The sequence below is a fragment of the Hypomesus nipponensis genome, chromosome 22 (assembly GCF_054491055.1).
Source record: "Hypomesus nipponensis isolate SF chromosome 22, ASM5449105v1, whole genome shotgun sequence".
Lineage (NCBI taxonomy): Eukaryota > Metazoa > Chordata > Actinopteri > Osmeriformes > Osmeridae > Hypomesus > Hypomesus nipponensis.
In genome coordinates, this window is record NC_140382.1 from 2,936,206 (window position 1) to 2,944,907 (window position 8,702).

Sequence of the window (8,702 nt, forward strand, 5' to 3'; positions counted from 1 at the left end):
AAATGTGATATAAATGTGATATATTGTCAATATATGTTTTGAAAACCTTGTTTTTTATGTTTCAAAAGAAAATGACCTCATTAATGGCTTTTGAAAGTTGTCATATTTGAAATCTATTAAAAAAGGATTTCATGAGAATGACCCGCCTTCAAATCTTCAGCTATTAAAACCGTTCAGCTATCAAATAATTCAGCAGTTTCAGGCCATGGGGGCTATTACTTTTCAGCTTTGTACCTCTTATGCTTGAATTAATATAAATAAATATTCATAATATTTTTAACATGGTTTTCCGATGGAGTTTTTCTTTCAAATCCTTTCAAACTTCTTAAAACTTCTTCAACTTCCAAATCCTTCTTCTTCCTCAATCTTTCAGCAAGAGCCACCATTTAAACTTTAAAATGTTGACAAAACCCTAAACTATTTTTGAATAATTCAGCTTTTTGATATCTGTTCAACTTTTTTCAATGTACCTGATTATGTTTCATGACTTTTTTCAAACCGTTTCTGAGCTTAACATGGGTGTGTACGTGAAAGCCTTGAGTGCAGACTGAAACGCTTAAAAGGGAGGGGAGCTCCAGATGTCGTTGAAAAAATATTTCTAGTTTGCCAACATTGCCACAATTTTCGCTCTTCATGGTTTGTTTTTGGATCAATAGATAGCTAATTTTGTGCTGGTCATAGACAGTTGTCTGTGGAATCCAACAGACTTACACATTTGTTCAGAGCCCCACGAGACAAAATCCAACTCTCGCCCCATAGAGTCCAATGCAAATCTGTTGACAAATTCGTCAGAAAAGGCAAAAACAACCAGATTTAGAAACTGCCGGTAGAGTCGTATTTCTGATTTTCTATTTTTTGGATTGGTCGTATAGTTTTGCATCTAGGTTAATTTGTTAGAGGTGTGGATTCTTCATAAATTTCAGCGCATTTGCAGCCATAGCTGCACCATCACCGTGGCAACCACACAAACATGCGCCAGTCTCTTGCACAGCTGATTGGTATTAGCTGATTAATGGAGACACAAGACAAGCTATTCAGTCAACTCGTCTCATTAAAAGACTAAGAGCACCACAACACAACTACTTCCACTACCAATACTGCTATATCTTATGCCACACTACAACTACTAACTCTGCAGATGTTGCTAATATCTCTTTTGCTATCTATAATGCTAATGCTACTGTTTTGTTCTACTACGCCACTGAGTGCATTCACTTGACCATGAGAAACCCGATAGCCATTGTCAGTTCATGCCTATAATACGATTACTCCGTTTACATGTGTAATTACTCAAACACGTCTACATGATTCTTTTATTAATCGCTGTATGGTCCACGGACAAAACGTGCACCATCATCCTTCTGCAACAAAGTGTCGCCGTCCCAGTCAGCAAATGTACGTCTGTAAGACGTCTTGCAGATGTATGTGAAAGATCAGGGGAACATCTGTAAGACGTCTTCTACACATCGTTTGCACATAGGGAAAGCGTCTCTGAGACGTTTATATCCGATCTTTAAACGACATTTGCAGATGTATTCCAGATGAACATGATGACATCATAATAGAAGCTACATCGTTTTATTGTCTTATAAAGGTCGTTTGCACATAGGATAAGCGTCTCTGAGACGTCTGTAATAGATCTTTAAAGAGGCGATTGACTGGGTTTCACACTGTTCCTTAAGGTCTCCGAATTGGGTATGTAACATTGGTTGGGTTGAAAATGGCCCGGGTGCTTTTCTATGCCCCCTGATAAATCCTCTGAAATGTTCCCGGGAAAAAACACTAGCTTTTCTCATTTTATGGTAAGCTCATTAATATTTAGATAAGCTGCACGCTGATTGGTTGGTTTTCAACGAGTGAAACTGGGGAGTAGTGATGGGAAGTTCGAATCATTTTACTGATTCGGTTCTTTGAATCTCGTTCAGTAAAATGAACAAATCTTTTTTCAAGTAATTCGTTCATTTCAACGGGGGGGGGGGGGATTCGTTCAAAATGAACAAATCATTCACGTACGACACATCACTACTGGGAGCAAAAACGCAACACGGCCAACAGCAGCACTCACGGAAACACCGAAGGTGGAGACTTGAAATAAATCTATTATGTCTACACAACACTGTTTTCAACAGATTGACTACATATCATTTGAAATGATAACATTACTTGTTTCCACTTCTGTTGTTGAAGCAAACTGGATTGACCTGGGTGGGTAGAACGTTAGGCTTATCAACCAAACCATATCGTGATTCAACTCGGCTTCAGTTAGCTAGCTCTAGATATCTTGCTGAAAAATAACCTGACAAAGATTTGGACAAACATGCATCGTTAATTGTAGATTTACATGACACAGGTTATTTATTTGAATGAAACAGTCAGGAACATGAAACAACGTTAGCCCCATTGCCAATAACCTAGGCTAAATTATCACACATTGTACCTATGCTCTTGCAAGCTTAGCAAGCTAAACTAGTTTACATGCCTACTACAGTCTAGGTGTTACTAGTAACAGTTACTAGCAATGCTAACGTATCCTGTATCTGGCACCTGCCTTTCTCCAGTTCTTTAAAATAGATTATCTAGACAGGCGCAATAAGCCAGACTGCTGTTCGTTTTCTGGCTATTTTTTCGGAAGCTTCCCTTCTAATGCCGACTACAGCTAGTCTAGCTAGAGTCATTTGATGTGTGTAGAAACGTATTTAGCATTCTACCTATGCTATATACAGGACACATTTGCATTGCTAATAACAGTTAGCACAACATCATACTGTCCTTACAGCTTGCGGTAACAATGAGCATACAGTCGGAACAGCACCTCTTTCCAGGTTCAGCTTCCTAGCAAATCCTGCTTGAAATTGTCCAAGGTTGACAAAACTGTCTTGAGTGAAATGTTCAGAGAAAATGAATGATTGTCAAACTTCGCCGGGATCTTCTCATAAACAACAGCAACCATCTGTCGAATGGGAAGACTGTGAGTGTTAGCCTTCCCTGTACAGCCTGGAACACAGCATTTACGACCGTGGTCCATTTTCAATATCCATGTTATAATTCAAAACGTTCTTCTTTGTACTTCTTTATAAGTAGCCTACACAGAGCGTCGAGCAGCAAAACTAGTATTGGAGATAGTCGCTACCTTGGGCTGGTCTAGATGTAAATTTTGGGGTGTGATAAAGACCATATACCTGATAGATACAAGATACAGACCATAGCCAAAAAGGGCAGTCCACGGTCCTACGTCACACCGGGGGCTTTGTTGAAAAGCTAGCGTTTTACAGCAAAAAAACATCTTTTTGAGATTTACATAGGAAAGAGGTGTCAATGGACTTTGATATTCACTGTATGTTCATTTTACCCACTGAACTGTCGTTATTCAACTATGACAAGGTAAAATCGGTTTTGCAATCAATTGCACCTTCAAACGACATTTAGCCGATGTATTCCAGATGTATAATTAGCCTGTAGTGAGGGGTAAAAAAGACAGCATGTACAGTAAATGATATATCAAATGTTTATTCAATAAATTGTAGGATTAGGCTATTTCCGTCCGGATGCCAATCTTAAGAAATCCTAGAGACATTTCTCAGCCTCGGCCTCAGTGGCATGCACCATGGGTTTCTCATGGCAGCCCCTGCGAAGGATAGAGGAGAGAAACAGGATTATTTGGTAGTTATAACGAAGCACGTTTCCATCTAGGCTACTGGTTATAATTCAGAAGGCGTCAAAAATTAAGAACAGCAATAACATTTCCTCTGGTGGACAGCCAGCAGCAGACGCGCAAACGGATCAAGGCTGGGTTGCACCAACATGGATTAAATTAATCCTGGTTTAGAGTTAATCTAGGGTTAGTAAATCTATGTTTAAACTGGTTTATAATTAATCAGAGATGTGTTGCACATCTTAATTTTAACCCTGGATTAGCTAAACTAGTTTAAACAAGGGTTAAAACAGGATTAGTTTATGTTCAATGTCCACCGTGATGGATTCCGACGAAATGTAAACAAATTCACAACGTATGTTTAACATATACGGACAGTGCCGCCGCTAGCCATTTTGGTGCCCTACGCATAATTCCTTTATGATGCCCCCCCACCACCACCACCACCACCACAGCTGCCCTGTCAATGCATCCACATTCTGTGTTTGATATGATGCTGGTTACGGAGTTAATGCGAGGGCGCAATGCGCGCGAGCCAAATTTTGGGGCCTTTATTTGAGTGCATGATGTATTTTTGTCTCTTAATTTTTCAGTCCCACCCTTACGTTTCTTAGCATGGTTTTCCAAATTAATTATAAACATTTAAAACTGAAAGCATGCAGCCAAGGAGCTCTCCACCTTTATTACTCATTTAAAAACGATTTAATCAATCGAATATAAAAGTATCATAGAATGTACAGTAAAGTAACATCTAGCTGGCGTAACATCTAGCTTAACAGTAAAATCTAAATTTAGTTTGCACCTAACATATTTGAGTGTGCTAAAATGAGCAATAACGTCAGCTAGTTCGAGGTGTATGCATAGCATATTTCCCGTATTTAACAATAATTAAACATGGACTTACCTGAAAGTGATGCACGGGCATCATCTTGCAGTTTATTTCTTTTTCTGCCACTGACTCCTGTTGACTTTTTGAGGCCATTTTCGAAAAGTTTACCTAGCCTACTGTCAAAGTTCGTCAGGCCACTGAGATAGAAAAGGGCACCCACGGCGAGCTTGGAAAGTTAAGTGTGTATTTGTTTTTTTGTGGGGTGGGGGTGAGGGGGGGCACCATCGTAACGTTTTTTGAGCAATTAAATATATCTTTTGTATTACCTGTTTTGTGATAAACATGCCTAAAAGGTGCGTAATATGTATATAGGCCTACTGAAATAATATCGGCATTATAATACTATGATGATTTTTCAGTTGGCACATTTTTGGTGCCCCCTCGGGACTTGGTGCCCTACGCACAGCGCGTAGTGCGCGTTATGGGAGTGGCGGCACTGTATACGGAACTAAAGAGCCCTAAATGAATGCATGCGCTCTTTTTCCTAAACTAGCTGCTTTTTGAATAAATGCCGTTACTGATAGCTACCGTTAGTTACCGTTTATACCTACCACTACGGCTATAAAATAGCTTATCAACCCCGTCACTTTAGCCAGCTAACGTTAGCTAACTATAACATTATGGCACGGCAAAGAGGGTAACATTTTTCAAAATTTGAAAAGATGTTGCTGACCGAATTGATGGAGGAGTTTGGGGTGATAATTGAGGACAAGAGGACTGACAGCAGTACTCTAGAAACGAAGGAGCGGAACTGGGTCCGGTTAGCTGAGCGCTTCAATGGCTCTACCGGTATTAAAGAGATGAGGGACAGGGCGCAACTTAAAGCCTGCTGGAAAAACCTCACGGCTAAAGACAGAGAATGTCTAATATAGAGAGAACTGCCACTCTCGGGAAACTTCCGGGTTCTGAACTGGTTGAAGTTCCATGTGAGGGCGCTAACGAGCGAGTGCAGAATGAATGGAGGTCTATGGAGCTATACCCCTCAAAATCCACTTTTCTCAGGATATAATTTTTTGTCTAGTAATTTGAATTCTGAATTCGAAAGGGGAGGCAAAAAAAATACACACTGCTGGCTGTTAGATTTTTTTGAAAGTTACCTTTCTGTTCTAAAAAGCCTTTGAAAATGTAATTGACGTCATACACATCGTACGACCAGAGCTACTGCTTTACAGCAAGCTCTGGTCACTTACTTTTTTCTCTCAGGGCTCGACAACACAGCTGACAGGTTAGGCTCTTCTTGTCAATACACATGCTAGAAAGAGTTTTGGCTTGCTAATGTTGTTGCTAATGTTGCTTATGCTCTGACATTCTGATTCCGCTTCGGATGCCATCAAGCAAGAGCTCTGGTCGTATCAGTCCTGCACTAACCAATCAGCATTCATTAGCAGAATGCTAGCGTGTTATAGGCAACAACGACTCACCCTGTAAGAAATCAAAAGGACATAAGTACTCGTTCATTCAACTTTCGACCTATAATCCATGTTGAACATGCAAAAACTACAATCAAATCGGAGATTTCTCAACGACAATCAGGTAAAAGAGACAAATTTAGCCGTTTTGCTCCATAGACTCCCATTCAACATGCACTCGCTCGCAATCACCCCCAGTGGAACTCTGGTGGAACTGCAACCAAATTCGGTACAATGGGGCTTAATAGGGAGCGGCAAGGCTCTCCTTAAACAGGCTCTGCTAAAGCCAAAAAAGATGCGGCGGAAGAGAGGCGTAGCCCATTTCAAACCAGCGGAGGACCTCCAATCAATGCTACGGATCCTCTGTCAAAGAAGATAATTGACATGATCCCGCAGCAGATTTCCCCCCACCCCAACCCCTACGACGATGACGGCGCATTAGATGACAGTACAGCCACAGAAGCTGCAAGTAAGTAACTACAAACTTCAACGCCGTTGATTGCAGCAATAACGTGACAACAATTACGAAAGGCTATAATTTTGCCTACAAAGCATTTGTTAGAGCATGATGTATTACTGTACATACCCCTCAGCTGTTAATCATTTTCAAATTGAATAGCACATCATACTACATAAATAACAGTTCCATGTTTTCTTTGGTAGCCTATGGTAATTTATTAAATTAGTTATTTCCTATGTCATTGGACCTCAAGAGTAAAGTGCATTGTGCATATACAGTTGTAGGTAGCTTCCTAATGTTTTATATGTTTTTTGTTTTGTCTAGCTGACACTATCATTGTACTGGAGCAAGTGGAGCCTCATGGAAACATCAAAGCAGCAGCATCACCTGTGAAGCCCCCTGCTAAACACCCTAAAGGCCGTTATATGGTACTCCGTACTTCTCCGTCGTCTCCGGGGCCCTCGGAGAGCTCTCCCGTGCACCGTTGAAATTCCTGTCGATCCGTCATGCCGTGCTGTACAGCGACGGATACCCCTTGGCCGTGATTGGTCCGCTGTTAGCTGCCATCGTTCACTGTGTGTGAGGAAAGCCGGGAGGAGGTACATAAACACTCGACGACAACGCTGACAACGCTGACGACTTCGACAGAAAGGCGTTTTCTCTAAGGTTGTCTTCTTGAAAGACGGCTGTGATGAGAACTTCTTGGAGAGAAAGTTTATTGTGAGCTAGTTAATGCTCTACTGTAGCGAATTCATAGAGACTTGCCATTGCACAACAACATACATATTAACTAGCAATCATCATTGCTAATCACAAAAATACCAAACAAAATAAGAACGTATTCATTTCATGGAATAGTTTTTTAATAGTTTCTTGAGTGTATATAAGATAAGTATATCATTTTGTTATAGAGTGCTACTATTTTCCCCTATTTTTTCGTCTGACTAGTGACAGCTGGTAGGAGGGTCACACGTGTGATGAGAGCTTGGAGATAAACAACGACGAAACTTACAAAGACGCAACAAAGCAACGTGTTTTTGACAAAAAAACGCTTCTCCACCTACTGTTCTGGCGGTGAACTGTTTTCAGCACCCCCAGCCTTAGGAGAACCATAAAGGCAACAGAAATGCAAATTAATCCGTCCTATCCAGCGGCCCGCCCATCCGTAACGGAGTCAGAGTACCATACTGGCACCTTAAACAGACAACCTCGCGTCGCGCGCGTGCACATTTTTTGGGCTGATTTCAGCGAAAAATCAAATTAGCTTTCGATCTGTCAGTGTCACTGTTGTGTGTATACACCGCTTATAAGCGGCACTAAAGGCCGTTATATGCTACTCCGTACTATACGATTACGGACACATGGGAAGGGCCTATGCATAGTTGGAACGCCCTGAAACGCCCTCTCCTGAGACCTTTCCCGTGAACCGTTTAAATTCCTGTCGATCCGTCGTGCCGTGCTGTACGCGACGGATACCCCTTGGCCGTGATTGGTCCGCTACGACATCATTTCCAAACGACATCATTACCGACTTCGACAGAAAGGCGTTTTCTCTAAGGTCGTCTTTTTGAAAGACGTCTGTGATGAGAACTTCTTGGAGAGAAATTTTATTGTGAGCTAGTTTATGCTCTACTCTAGCGAATTCAGAAACGTGAGTTTGTTGTCTGTGCACTGACTGCCACAGTTTAGTGACCTAGAGTAGTACATTGTAGTTTTGACTGTAGCCTACATACAGTTTGTATGGATCTTTTTGTTTCCAATTATATCAGTCTTTTTGTTTATAATTTTTCACATTGGATTATACACTTGGTGGAGAAATGAATTCACAAAACCAGAGCCTTGTCTATATCGCAGGGGTGTCAAACCCATTTTCACCGAGGGCCACATCAGCATGGTCGCCGTCAAAGGGCCAGTTGTAACTACGATGTAACGTCAGTAACGATGTAAAAACATGGTGTTTTTGTTGTAGCTTTTGTGAACATAGGGCATATTATGCTACAATTTAAGTCCGCCTTTTAATTCTTGGACAATCTGCTGTTTTTCTTGGAGGTTACATTTGCAAATTTTTCTCAGTGTTTGGTGACAATATGCAAGCGCGCATAGCGCAAGAGCAAAACTTGTTTTGCCCTTCATCTGAACGCAGAATAGCTTTTTGAGCTTTATGTAAAATAAACATTGCCGTTTTCCAATAGCCTAGGTAAAACCTTGTCTAATGAAGGTGATGTCTTTATCATTGCTGGCTCCAAATTGTCGATAAGGGAAGCAGAAACATGCTACCTTGGCTGAGTACTC